The following is a 14,197-nucleotide window of genomic DNA, read 5'->3' as shown; positions in this document are numbered from 1 at the left end:
TCATGTCATAGTATTAATAGCTTCATAAAATGAATTGGGAAGTGCTATCTCCTTTTCTTTCTTCTTCTTTTTATTTTATGGAAGATATTATGTAGAATTAGTGTTAATTCTTTTTCAAACGTTTTGTAGAATAATCCAGTGAAGTCATCTGGGACAGGAGATTTCTTTTTTGGAGTCTTAAAATTACAAATTCAATTTCTTTAAGAGCTGTTGGGCTATTCAAATCATCTGTCCTTTATTGAGTGAACTGTGATAGTTTGTGCTTTTTGAGGAAAAATTTGAGTTGTCAAATTTTTGTGTGTGGAGTTGTTCACTTATCTTTTAAATGTCTGCAGCATCTGTAATGATATCCTCTGTTTCATTCTTTATATTGGGCAATTTGTGGCTCCTCTCCATTTTTCTTTGTCAGTCTTGTTAATGGCTTGCCAATTATATTGATCTTTCCTAAAAACCAGCTCTTTGTTTCATTGATTTTCTCTATTTTTTTTTTGTTTGTTTTCAATGTTACTAACTTCTGCTCTTATCTTTATTATTTCCTGCCTTCTAGTTGCTTTGGGTTTATTTTGCTTTCCTTCTTTTAATATTTTGAGGTGGAAGCTTAGATTATTAATTTGAAACTTGTTCTGTGTTCTAATGTAAGCATTTAGTGCTATAAATTTTGCTCTCAGCACTAGTATAGCTGCATCCCACAAATGTTAATATGTTTTACTTTCATTCTCATTCAGCTCAATGTTTGTTTGTTTGTTTGTTTGTTTTTAATTTCCCTTGAGAATTCCTCTTTGACTCATGGGTTATTTAAAAGTGTGTTGTTAGTTTTCAAATGTTTGGAGATTTTCCTGTTATTTTTCTGTTAATAATTTCTAGTTTGACTCCATGTGGTCAGAGAACATACTCTAGACAATTTTAATTCTTATAAATTTGTTGGGTTTGTTTTATGGTCCAGCATACGGTCTAACCTGGTGTATGTCTCATGGGTGCTTGAAAGTATGTGTATTCTACTGCTGTTGGGGGGAGTGTTCTATAAATGTAGATTAGATCTTGCTGGTTGATGGTGTTACTGAGTTCTTCAATATACTATGATTTTCTATCTAGTTGTTCTGCCAACTGTTGAGAGAGAGAGATGTTGAAATCTACAAATATAATTGTGGATATCAGTTTCTCTTTTCTATGAGTTTTGTTTCATATATATTGCTGTTCTATTTGGTGCATACATATTAAGGGATAGCTATGTCTTAAGGTAGTTGAGCCATTTTAGCATTATGTTATATTGGTCTCTGTCTCTAGTATTGTTCTTTGTTCTGAAGTCTATTTTATATGACATTAATATAGTCACTATTACTTTCTTTTGATAAATGTTTGAATGTTTTATGTTTTTACATCCTTTTACTTTCAACCTACCAATATCTTCATATTTTAAGTGAGTTTCTTGTAGACAGCATGTAGTGGAGGCATGCTTTTTAATCCACTCTGCCAATCTGTATCTTTTATTTGGTATATTTAGACCATTTACAGGTAATGTAATTATTGATATGTTAGGGCTGAAGTTTGCCACTTAATTCTGTGTCTTCTGTTTGTTCTATCTGTTTTCTGTTTCTCTATTTTCCTTTCCCTATCTTCCTGTGGGATACAGGAACCATTTTTAGAATTCAATTTTGATTTACCTACAATGTTTTTGAGTGTATATTTTTGTAGAGATTTTTAGTGGCTGCTCCATGTGATATGTACATAATTTATCATAATTTACTGGTGTTAACATTTTACCAGTTAGCATAAAGTATAGAAAATTTATGTCCATCTCCTTATGTCAGTTTACCCTCCTACATTCATAATATAATTGTCTTAAGTATTTCCTCTACATACCATCAGAACAATATCAGAAAAATGTTATAATTTGGGGTTTCAACCATCAAACATAATTTAGAAACTCAAAAGGCAAAGGAAAGTCTATTCTATTTACCATATTTTTGCTTAATTCTTTCTTCTTTCTCAATCTTCCAAGATTCTTTTTGTTTAGAGAACTTCCCTTAACCATTCTTTTAGGGTAATTCCCCTAGTGACAAATTCCCTTAGTTTTCCTTCATCTTAGAAGGTCTGAATATTTATTTTTGAAGGATAATTTTAAAGATCTGGAATTCTGATTTAACAGTTTTTTTCTTTCAGCACTTGAAAAATGTTATGTCACTTCCTTCTGTCCTCTGTGATTTTGGATGAGAAATCTGCTGTCATTTGAACAGTTTTTCCTGTATAGGTAAGGTTTTATTTCTCTCTCACTGCTTTCAGAATTTTTCTTCTTTAATTTTAGATGTATGACTATAATGTGTCTTGGCATGAGTTTTTTGAGTTCATCCTGTTTGGAATTCATCCAGCTTCTTTGAACCTATAGGATTATGTCCTTTGCCAAAATTGGGAAGTTTTCAGCCATTCTTTCTTTAAACACTTTTCAGTCTCAACCTCTTTTTCCTCTCCTTCTAGTATTCTAGTGACACAAATATTAGGTGCTTTGTTATAGTCATATGGGTTCCTGAGTCTCTGGTCATTTTTACTTTAGTTTATTTTCTCTCTGTTGTTAAGATTGGGTAATTTCTATTGTTCTTTCTTTCAGTTTACTGCTTCTTTCCTCTGACCCCTCCTTTCAGCTGTTAGTCCAACCATTGAGTTTTTTATTTTGGTTACTATATTTTGAAGTTCTAAAGTTTAGGTTTCTTTATAGCCTCTATTTTGTGTTTTTTTTGTTTTTTTGTGGTTTTTTTTTTCATTTGTTTCAATCATGTTTGTAATTGCTCACTGAAATACTTTTATGCTAGCTGCTTTAAATTTCTGTCATCTGAATGGAAGGAATAGATAAAAGAATTAGTGAACTAGAAGAAAGAGTAATAAAAATTACCCAATTTGAACAACAGAGAGAATAAACTAAAAAAGAGACAGACAGACAGACACTCAGGGACCTATATGACTATAATAAAAGTTCTAACATTCGTGTTACCAGAATATGGAAAGAAGAGGAGAAAGAAGGTAAAGCTGAAAAAAAAAAATGACTGAAGATTTCCCAAATTCTAATATCTCTGTCATCTCTGTGTTAGCATTTATTGTATTTACTCTCCCATGTTGAGATTTTCCTGGACTTGGTATGATGAATCACTTTCAACTGGAACCTGAACATTTTTGGTATTTTGTTTAAAAACTACAGATTTTATTTCAACTTTCTGTTTTAGCTGTGTTTCATGATATTGCTGTGGCAGGGGAAGAGAGGATGTTGCCCCATTGCTGCCAGGTGGGGGTAGAAGCTCAAGTTCCTCACTTGGTCTCTGCTGACACCTGAGATGGTCAGGGGACTCCACAGTACCACTGAGAGGAAATGGGAGGAATGAGGCCTCCCTTCCCCGACACCACTCTGATTGGGAGGAGTAAGAGTGCCTCATTACTGCTCCACACATGTCTTCCTATGTTACCACAGAGCTTGTATGGCCCCATGACCACTGGATACTGGTAGTGAGTGTGAAAACCACTCATCACTGGTGATGCGTAAAGTTTTGACTCATCACCAGGTCTCCTCTGACATCAGCCCAATGGGGAGGGAGAGGGGAACCTCATTACTGCAAGGTATGGGTGAAAGTCCAGGTTTCACACATACTGCAAGGTATGGGTGAAAGTCCAGGTTTCACACAGGGCCCGCCTGACACTGTAGATGGAGTAAGGGACTTCATGACTACTCAGCAGGAATGAAAGTACCATCTCCCTACTCAGCCCTCTCTGACACCACCCGGGGGTGGAGAGGTACCTTGTTACAGCCTAACGAGGGTGGAACTCTAGGCTACCCTCTTGGTCTTTGCTGACATAGGTGAAGGTGGGGTCACAATTTTTTCTGTGGTGTTTGGCTCTAGTAGAGTGGTTATTGTCTAAAAGCTTTCTGTGATGTGAGCCTGCCTTTTTCTTGGTCCTTTGGCTACAGAGAGCAAGTTTTTGCTGGGGCTTTTTTTCTGGTCTGCACCTGTGGCGTTTGCAGATTCTACCTTCTCCAGCTCCAATTTTCAGATAGATAAGGCAAAAAGGACACCCAAGGATCTCACGACCTTATTGTTCCTATGGTTCCAAGGTTCCAAGACAGTTTGTCTTCTCTCTACCTTTTAGATGGTCTATGTTTACTTTATATATAATGTCCAGGCTTATTAGTAGTACTTGGTACTAAGAAAGTACTTGGAATAAGAAAGATCATCTATTCTATCTTCATGAAGTTCTGAACATTCATTTTTTATAACATTTTATTATAAAGACAATTTTGAGTGACATTAAATGAGATGTTAAAGCTAGAAAAAAGACTTCTTATGATGTTTACTAATATTAACATTGTAATTAAACACAAGATTAAGATTTGTAGGTGGTGTTCATTTGTCATATCGTAGCAAAGGCATGTACATGTCTAGCTAAGGATCCAAGCTAAGGCTAGTCTAGTCTTGGTAGGTAGACAGATAACTGCCTATGGGTGTATGGTTTCATGGTGTTAAGTAAGCCAGATTTCCTCAAGTAAATCCTCTCTCTGGCTAGTGCATAGCATTACCAGGTTTCAACTTTATCCCATAAGCCTATTTCTATAATACCTGTTGAAATATAAACATCCATGGAGAATATATGGTTCTATTCTTGACCCCAAGAGTGCTGTATGCTGTGAGCACTCACCAGTAGAAAGGAACAAACAGATACCTAACAGAAACAAATAGATATGAAAACAGGTCATCACAACCCCCAAATATGTTCTTTCAGATACACACACACAGTCACAAATATACATCTCTGACAAACAACTGAATGAACAAACAAATAAAAGTACCCAATTTAAAAGGAACTTTGGATTATAACTAATACATTTATTGACAACTACTTGATGTGTTGAAAAGGTCACAAGAAGTTGAGTACAATATATCTTTCCCACTAGCTGGAGGAGAGATTTGGTTTCCTCTGGTCTCCTTCTGCCATTCAGGAACTAAGCTTGATAAGTATTTATTAAGTACTTACTATGTGACAGGCACCACATTATATACTAGGGATAAAGACTTATAAGTCATTTCTCTATGCTTTCTCTTATTTGAAGACTCTTATACCAAAAAGATATTCCTAGGAAATTGGCTTTCTTTATCACAAATCTGTGTTGCATTTTAGAAAATGCTTTCCCTTATCTCCACCCATTAACACTTAAAATAAAGTAGACACATAATCTATTATTTCCATATTTAACAAATAAGGGCAGTGAGGCCCAGAAACCTAAGTGTCTTTCCCACAGTCCCACAACAAGGAGAATTAGCTTTAAATTAGTCTTCTGACCCCCAAACCCAGGATGCTCTTCATATCACACATTGATAATGCTCAGTTCCTGAAAGCCATTTTCCCCCAAAGACCTGTCAACCTTTGGTTAAAATCCCACCTTATGATTATGTTTATTTTTCTAACTCTTTCTACCAAATCAAAAACCCCAGGAGGGTGGGGACTTTATTATTATAATTCACTATAATTTTACATATCTGTCCTTGTTGGCATTCCATTGATATTTGTTGAATTAACTTGAATGATGCAAGAGAACCTAGATTCTCAAATAAAAAATAATCCTTATGTTCTTCCTTGTTATCAATCAGCCTTCCTTAGTCCCTTCCCAGCTCTGTGATCTCAAATAAATTAATAACATTTTTCTTAGCTTAGGTTTCTTTTTTGCAAAACGGGCATAATAATGCTTACTTTACAGGGTTGTTATGACTATAGGAGTACTCAGTAAATGGTAATTATTATTATAAAATATGTAAAATTTCAAGGATAGTGTTTGGCATGGAGCAGGCCTTCCTCCCCTCACCACTGCCCCCCCCCACTAGATAGGGAACTTCATGAGGACAGGGGCATGCCTATTTAAAACCAATAGCGCATTTATTTTTATGGCTGAGTAATATTTCATTGTATATATGTGCCACATCTTCTTTATCCATTCATCTGTTGCTGGACACTTAGGGTGATACAGAAAAAATTTAAAAAAATAAAACCAATAGCACAGTGCTTTGTACTTACCAGACATTGGAAAGAGATTTGCTAAATGAATAGATAAATGAATACAATACTGTAAAAGGATGTTTAATTATCAGTGTTACAAAATATTTAATTTTACTAAGAGTAGGTTAATACAGTATTTTGGCAATATAGTAAATCTATATACATCTTCTGACTAAAAGAAAATATATGATCATCAATCACTCTGAATCATTTCACTTTAACACATTTACTGTATTATTTATTTTACTTTTAAAGTCCCCATCAGCTCCCTACTATCTGCCTTTATCATTTCCTGGGAACTAATTGTTCATTCATGCATGCAATTAACATTTACTGAGCTCTTACTGTCTACCACAAACCAGGTTGCAAAGATTCATAGGACTCTCTCTCCGTCTCTAAAGGATTTATACCCTACAAGGAAAAACCAATGCATAAACAATTTATAATTAATGGAGGTGTTATGATAGAAGTACAAAAAAGTGCTATGGTTATAAGAGTGATTCATCCTGCCTGGGGACTTGGCTTATGAGAGCATACATGTGAGAAAGTGATTTTTCTCTTTGTACACTAAATTGACTTAGTAGTAATAAAAATAGTTTCCATTTGTATAGTACTTTGCAAAGTGCTTTCATATCCATTTCTTCTTTTAATCCTCACAATGAAGGCTCTATAGTTTGTTTAGTGGGGGTTTTTAGTATAGTCATCAAAAAAGATAGCTATGAAGCCAACAGGTAAATAATATGGAAATTCATTCTAAAGTCCATAGGTGGATGATATAAGCTGAAACTGGAAATACGACTTTGTTGGAGCTTCACAGAAATCATTCCAAGAAAAGCTCATAGGAGAGACCTGTTCCTTCCCCTTTGTCCTCAGTGTCATTGCTTACTTCAAGCCAGATCTGCCATCTTGCTCATAGATTATAACAACCTTCTAGCTGGATTTCTTGATTTGCGTCTCATCTCCCTCCAAGCCATTTGCTACATTGGCTACAAAATGATAATTTTTAAATGCAAATTGAAGCATGTCATTTTCCTGCTTAAAGCTCTTTTATCCTATAGAGTGCCTCACTTCTTATAGGATAAAATTCAAATGCTTTTGTATAGTATATAAAATTTTCCATTATATAAACCTATCAAATTCTTTATTGGTCACTCTCTTCTAATAATTTTACTATTTGCTCAAAGCTATCACACTATTTCCATTTCTACACCTTTATAGTGTCTTTGGCCTATAATGCCTTTAACTCTCCATCATTCTGTCTGGTAAAATGATGGTGGACATAGAAACTGTGGCTTTTTTGTTGTTGTTTATATATAGACTTAACAGTAACAGCAAAATCTTGGCAACAGAAATTTGGCTCTTGCTTTCTTTCCTTAATTCACTGCATAAAACACAGTTTGGGAAACACTAGACTAGAATTTTCTTTTAAGATCTCAGGAAGAAATAACTATGTTTTTTATTACATATCAAAGATTCATGACATTTATATTCATTTAACATAGAACTAAAATATATTCTTTTGTGAGCATATTCTGTGCTATATGCTAAGGAACCAGTTGGAGATAAGTCAAAACAAGGCAGATATGAGTCCATCGTGGATCTTACATTCAATGAAATAGACAATAAAATAAGTGAATAAATTAAATCTTATAAGTGATGATAAGTGCTAATAAGGAAATAAAGAATGGTCTGGGAAAGGAGGCATTTTGGAGAAAATGGTCCATGAAGGTCTCCTTGAGGAAATTACATTTCAGATGAGACTTGAAAGATGAGGAGCCAGCCATGCAGTCGGGAGAAGGGTCTGCTGGGCCAAAGAAGACTTTTGGAGTGGTTGAAGAACTGAACGACCAATGTGGTTGCACACAGTGAGAGAGGGGGAGAGTGATGGGAGTTGACAGTAAATCATACAGGACCTGGTAGGCAAAGGCAAGGAAAGCATTGAAAGATTTTTTAGCAAGTGAATAGTGACCCTAACTGCAACACTGGCTTCAGGGTGAAAGGTGGAGAATGGATCATAAGAGAACAGGAAAGAAACAAGGAGACCAGTAATAAGGCTATTGTAATGGTCTGTTCAAGATACACTGATGAATGGACTATAGTGGTAGCAGTGGCTGTGTAGACAAGTGGATGGACTTGAGACACATTTTGGAGATGAAACCATCAAGCCCATTTTGAAGGACAGCAAAAAGAATCAAGGATGAGTTCTAGGTTTCTGGCCTGAAGCAACAGGATAGATGATGGAGCCATTCACTGAGATAAAAGAGACTGAGGGAAGAAAAAAATGGAGCAAAATTGAGTTTCTTTTTGGAAATGTTATATATGAGTTATCTATGAAACATTTGGGTGAAGCTATCAGTAGGCAGCTGGATAAATAAATTCATATTTCAGAAAGGAGTCCTGAGATACATGATACATGAGCACGGGAGTTTTTTTTTTTTTTTTTAACATCTTTATTGGAGTATAATTGCCCCACAATGGTGTGTTAGTTTCTGCTTTATAACAAAGTGAATCAGTTATACATATACATATGTCCCCATATCTCTTCCCTCTTGTGTCTCCCTCCCTCCCACCCTCCCTATCCCACCCCTCTAGGTGGTCACAAACCACCGAGCTGATCTCCCTGTGCTATGCGGCTGCTTTCCACTAGCTATCTATTTTACGTTTGGTAGTGTATATATGTGCATGCCACTCTCTCACTTTGTCACAGCTTACCCTTCCCCCTCCCCATATCCTCAAGTCCATTCTCTAGTAGGTCTGTGTCTTTATTCCCATCTTACCCCTAGGTTCTTCATGACCTTTTTTTTTTTCTTAGATTCCATATATATGTGTTAGCATACAGTATTTGTTTTTCTCTTTCTGACTTACTTCACTCTGTATGACAGACTCTATATATAGATGGGTTGAGATGAATGAATGCATTAAATGTATTACTGAAATAATGCATGGAAAGTAGAAGACACTTCACTTTGCATGTAGCAAATATGCTCAAAGTATATTAGCTAGAAGATGCTGCTTACGGTTAGAAAATTCTTCACACAGTATAACCCAAACCTTTTCTACTAAGAATAAACTGCTTTTGTATCACTTTCTTCTCAGTAATAGAAAACATCCAGTAGTCTTAATAAGGTATTTATGTATTTGGAGACTTATTTAGAATGTTTTATGTATTCATATGCAGAAATACAAAAGAATAAAAAGTCTACTAATATAACAAATGCATGACATATATAACAATATATTATATAATATAAAAATGTATATAACTACACATAATTTGGTTTGAAAAGTATTTTTAAGAAACTGAATGGAAAGGTAGTTAAATTTTTAAAATTTTCAGCATCTTAACACCTACATATAAAATAAATAGATTCCAGGGCTTCCCTGGTGGCGCAGTGGTTGAGAATCTGCCTGCCAATGCAGGGGACAGGGGTTCGAGCCCTGCTCTGGGAGGATCCCACCTGCCACAGACCAACTAGGCCCGTGAGCCACAACTACTGAGCCTGTGCATCTGGAGCCTGTGCTCCGCAACAAGAGAGGCTGCGATAGTGAGAGGCCCGCGCATTTTGATGAAGAGTGGCCCCCGGTTGCCACAACTAGAGAAAGCCCTTGCACAGAAACGAAGACCCAGCACAGCAAAAATTAATTAATTAATTAATAAAAATAGATTCCAGAATGCTGATCAACTAATTTATGATACAGTATATTAATTATTTTTATGCTATGGGATGCTCAACCACATTATGATTAAGAAAATGTGGTTTTACCTCATACATCCTGTCTCTGCTATTTACTAGCTGTGTGATCTTGGACAAATTATATAACGTCCTGGTTCCTCAGTGTCCTCATCTGTAAAACACCAATAATTATAATACCTATCTAATCAGGTTGTCAAGTGAAATGACAAAAATGTTAAAAATGATGTTTAAAATACGTAGCATAGTGCCTAAAGTAATCAATAAATGATCCATCTATATCAGTGGTTCTCAACCTTGGATGACATTAGAATCACCTGGGGAGTTTTTAAAATACTATGTCCAGGCTTCACCCAAACCAATTAAATCAGAATCTCTTGGAGGTACGTCTCAGGCCAACAATATATTTTTTTTAAAAAACAGCTCCCTAGATAATTCTAACGTGTAGCCAGAGTCAAGAACTATAACCTAAAAATAAATGTCGTATATAATATATGAAAATGTAATCTTTGTATTGAAATGTTTATAAAATATAGTGTGATGCCAGTTAAACAAGTGACCAAAAGAACTTCAAAACCTGTCTAATAATTTAGTTTGGAAAAAAAGTAAGTTGAAAGAGTAGATAAATGATAATTTAAAACAAAGACATGGTCTAGCATCTCTGAAGTAAGATGCCTGCACTCAACTCCCAGCTCCACCACTTACCAGCTTTGTAACTTCAGGCAAGTTACTCAACTACTGTTTCCTCATTTGTAAAATAGCGATAATGACAGTACCTACCTCTTATTGTGTTGTTAGACCATTGGATGATTTAATATTTGTAAAATGCTTAGAACAATGCCTGGCATATAGTAAGCACTATGTATCGTTTTTAAAAAGAGTACTTGGATGGAAATATTTGGAATGAAATAATGCTGGCATTAATATTGAATCTCAGTAACATATTTTGCATTAAATTAGAACTGAAAACAGGTGTTATACAAAAGCTCTGGGGTGATTATTAAAAAAATTCTTTACACCTTATATCAAAGATCAAACTGATCTTAAGTTCACACTAGCTACTCTCCTCATAGAAGATGATGTGTTAATCTAGCCAGGATGTGTATAAAATACCACAAAATATGTTAATAAAACTATCCACTATGCCTGAAGCCCTGAAGTTCAAATATTATCTGATGAACTGCAGAGAATTTTTAAAACAAGATCACCATATACAGATGTTGTGTTGGGTTTAGGTCCTGGAGGTGGATTTTTCGGTGATTTTCCTTTCTTTGTCATACCTGGTCTGGCCCTTGCCTACTTCTCCAGCATTATTCTAATGGCCTCACCCGACACCCTTGCCCCATCCAGGAAATCTTCCCTTCACTTCCTTCAAGTCCTACTGTTTCCTCCTCCAATCCTTTGCTACTCTTACTGATGAGTCCTCTTCCTGGAATGCTCTTCTCATTTTCCTCTGACCATCCCACCCCCAACCTACACATCTTTTAAAACTCAGTTCAAGTACTAACCTCTTCTATGAAGCCTTTCCCAACACCCCAGGTGGAGGTAAGCATTCCCTCTTTTGTACCTACTTATACTACGAACAGACGGCATTTTCAAATTGTTTTTTTATTTGGCCACACTGAGTGGCATGCAGGATCTTAGCTCCCTGACCAGGGATCAAACCTGGGCCCTGGCAGTGAAAGCACTGAGTCCTAACCACCGGATCACGAGGGAATTCCCCAGATGGCCATTTTTAAAGCCACATTTGAGTCTTTTTAAAGGTCAGGAACAATTGTCTTATTTTATTTACATATGTATTTATTTAATCATCAACCCCTGGCACAGAATCAGGCTCGTTTAACTAATTTCATTGACCTAGAGAATGGAAGGAAGGGAGAAAGGGAACAACGAAGGAATGGTATCCATTTGTATGGTGTTTGACTGAGAAGAGGGGCGTCATCAGTGAGCACGAATGAAGCAGTTGGAATCTATGGTTGCTGGTTTCAGTAAGACCAACAGGAAAACCATGCTAGCACAAAGCCATCAGCTTCTCATAAACCTAAGACATCATCATGCCTCTGCTACATCGAGAGACCCTGCTCAAGATTTCATTGAAACCCTAAGGTCAGAGAGAAGTGGGAGAAGAATCCCTCAAAGCTATACAAGAGAGCGTTCATTTACAAACTTTGTAAGTTCTCTAGCTCTCCGTTTTCCTAAATTTTCTCCCATCTTTAGTAGGTTTTTATAATGTCCCACCACTTCTCAGAAGTCTTTTCCAGTTTTGTGGAGACAAAGTCATTAGACTCACAACATTTTAGCACAGTTAATATCAGGACCCCTGGGATTCTGGCTCTATCATTAGCTCTGCAGTTTTAAGCCAGATGCTTAACAGTCCTGTGCCTCAGTTTACTTGCCTTTAATATGAAAACAATAATAGTATTTATCATAGAGTTGTAAAGTGGATTAAATATTTAGAATATCACATTGCATGTAGAGAGTCCTAAATACACATTTATATTTATTATAAATTAATAGTTAATATATGTTAGTTAATACTATAGACAAGAACTACTAATTTAGTCCCTTCTTTAAACAGGAAAAATGTAGGTGCTTCTGTTATAATTATCAAAACAGTGCTTATTTTAGAAGTTAAGGAACTAAATATATTGGTGACACTGAGGATATACTTTCACCTTCTGCATAAATAAACACGTCTACTTACAAAAAAGAAGATGTCTCATCTACGAATCCTCTGTGGTATTTGCTGCTTCAGAGTCTATATTAGCAATGGTGAAACTTGGCAAGAAAACCAATCTTGTATAATGGCAGAGAAATGACAGGCCAACCTTGCCTAGGACTCATAAAATTCAAACAAGGTAGTATCTGTCAGAGGCACCGACACTTTTCTTTTTCTAAACTGAAATGAGCTGAACACAAGTATGAAGCTTATTATCAATCTCGTTTTCAGTTCCTTTGAAATCTTTCATGAGTCTCTCCTATCTAAGGAGACCAGCCACCAAAGAAGAGTCTATGTGTGGTAGGAGATTAGGTTAGACAAACACCTACAGAAATTCAATATCCATCATTCTCTTTTCCATTCTCCTATTAAGAGGGCAAATCTTATCCTCCTCAGTAAATGAACCATAGAGGCCTCTAAAGAGGCTGGGGTGGTTAGACTGTAGAGGGATCCCTGACATTATGCCTAAGGACAGATTCCAGTTTATGTCCCCAGCAATGGTGAATAGATAAGTCAATAGATTACTTTTCATTTACATCTAAAATCAACAAACCAATCATTTGTTTACATGTGAGTTGTGCCTAAATATTGAGCATTCATGATTACTAATAAAAGAGACTATTCGTATTCACATTCACATTAGCTTTCACAAGTAAGTCTGACCCACAAACACCTTATAGTCTTACCAGAATGAAGTTCCTAAATCCCTCAAGGAAACATGTCCAGCTAGTCAAGAGGTATTTCTGCTTCTTCCACAGCCCGCCTCTCCAGCCACTTGCTGATGCATTCTATCTTCTTGAGCAGTAAGACAGACAACTGGACTCACAGGAAACAAGACTGAAATGGAACACAGGGCTGTAACTCAGAAGATGGTGGCTTTGTGTGGTTTTGCCACTTACTAGCTGTGTTTCCTCATGAATTCACTTAACTTTCATTTATTCAATAATAAGATTTTCCCCTCCCTCCATCTCACCAAGTTACTTTGAGGATGTTAGAACTGACTATGAGAGCAACCCTAAACTGTAAAGTGCCAAACGGATGTCACTCTGACTATTCATTCCAGAGCATGCATGGGAGCTTTGTGCCAGCAGCCTCTGGTGTTAGACTGCCTGAGTTCAAATCCAGGCTCCCTCTCACTAATTGTGACCTTGAACAAGTGCATGCTTCTGTTTCCCCGTCTGTGAAATATGAAATGGAAGGGCACCTGTATGGCACTTAATGACAAGAACCTAGAAAACATTCCATAAAAAGTTAAGATTTGATTCAGCAAGGACATTTTTAAATTTAATTTTTATTTTATATTAAAGTATAGTTGATTTACAATGTTATGTTAGTTTCAGGTGTACAACAAAATCATTCAGTTATACACATGCACATACCCATTCTTTTTCAGATTTTTTCCCATATAGGTTATTATAGAATATTGAGTAGAGCTCCCTGTGCCAAACAGCAAGGACTTTTTAAAGTGTCTATTCCTTGACTATGTATGAGCTTTGAGAATGCTGAAGAATAGACAAGATCTAATTCCCACCTTTGGAGGTCTCACAGATTTGCGAAGGGTAGACACTGAGGTAAACAAGTGTTGTGATGAAGATAAAATGTGGTTAAGCACAGGGCACAGATCCATTCCTAATCCCCTGCTCTGTCCTTCTGCCTTCCTCTGTTTCCCTGCTCTTCCTAGGCAAATTCCCCTGATAACTGCATCTACTTTCAGAGCTAAGACCTATAGCGCAGAACTCTACCCTCACTGCAGGATATC

General features: G+C 36.2%; 1 long non-coding RNA gene across 1 annotated transcript in view; it reads right to left on the bottom strand.

The window, feature by feature from the left end:
• Positions 1 to 13,267, bottom strand: part of LOC132519948 (uncharacterized) — a 364,455-nt gene extending 351,188 nt beyond the window's left edge. Inside the window, exon 1 of the long non-coding RNA XR_009540388.1 lies at positions 13,125 to 13,267. This is a non-coding gene — a long non-coding RNA (uncharacterized LOC132519948). The remainder of the gene's footprint in view (positions 1 to 13,124) is intronic.
• Positions 13,268 to 14,197: the final 930 nt, after the last annotated feature.

This window comes from Lagenorhynchus albirostris, chromosome 4 (assembly GCF_949774975.1).
Source record: "Lagenorhynchus albirostris chromosome 4, mLagAlb1.1, whole genome shotgun sequence".
Classification (NCBI taxonomy): domain Eukaryota; kingdom Metazoa; phylum Chordata; class Mammalia; order Artiodactyla; family Delphinidae; genus Lagenorhynchus; species Lagenorhynchus albirostris.
The sequence above is the reverse complement of the archived record's forward strand: the minus strand, read 5'-3'. Positions and strand labels throughout refer to the sequence as shown.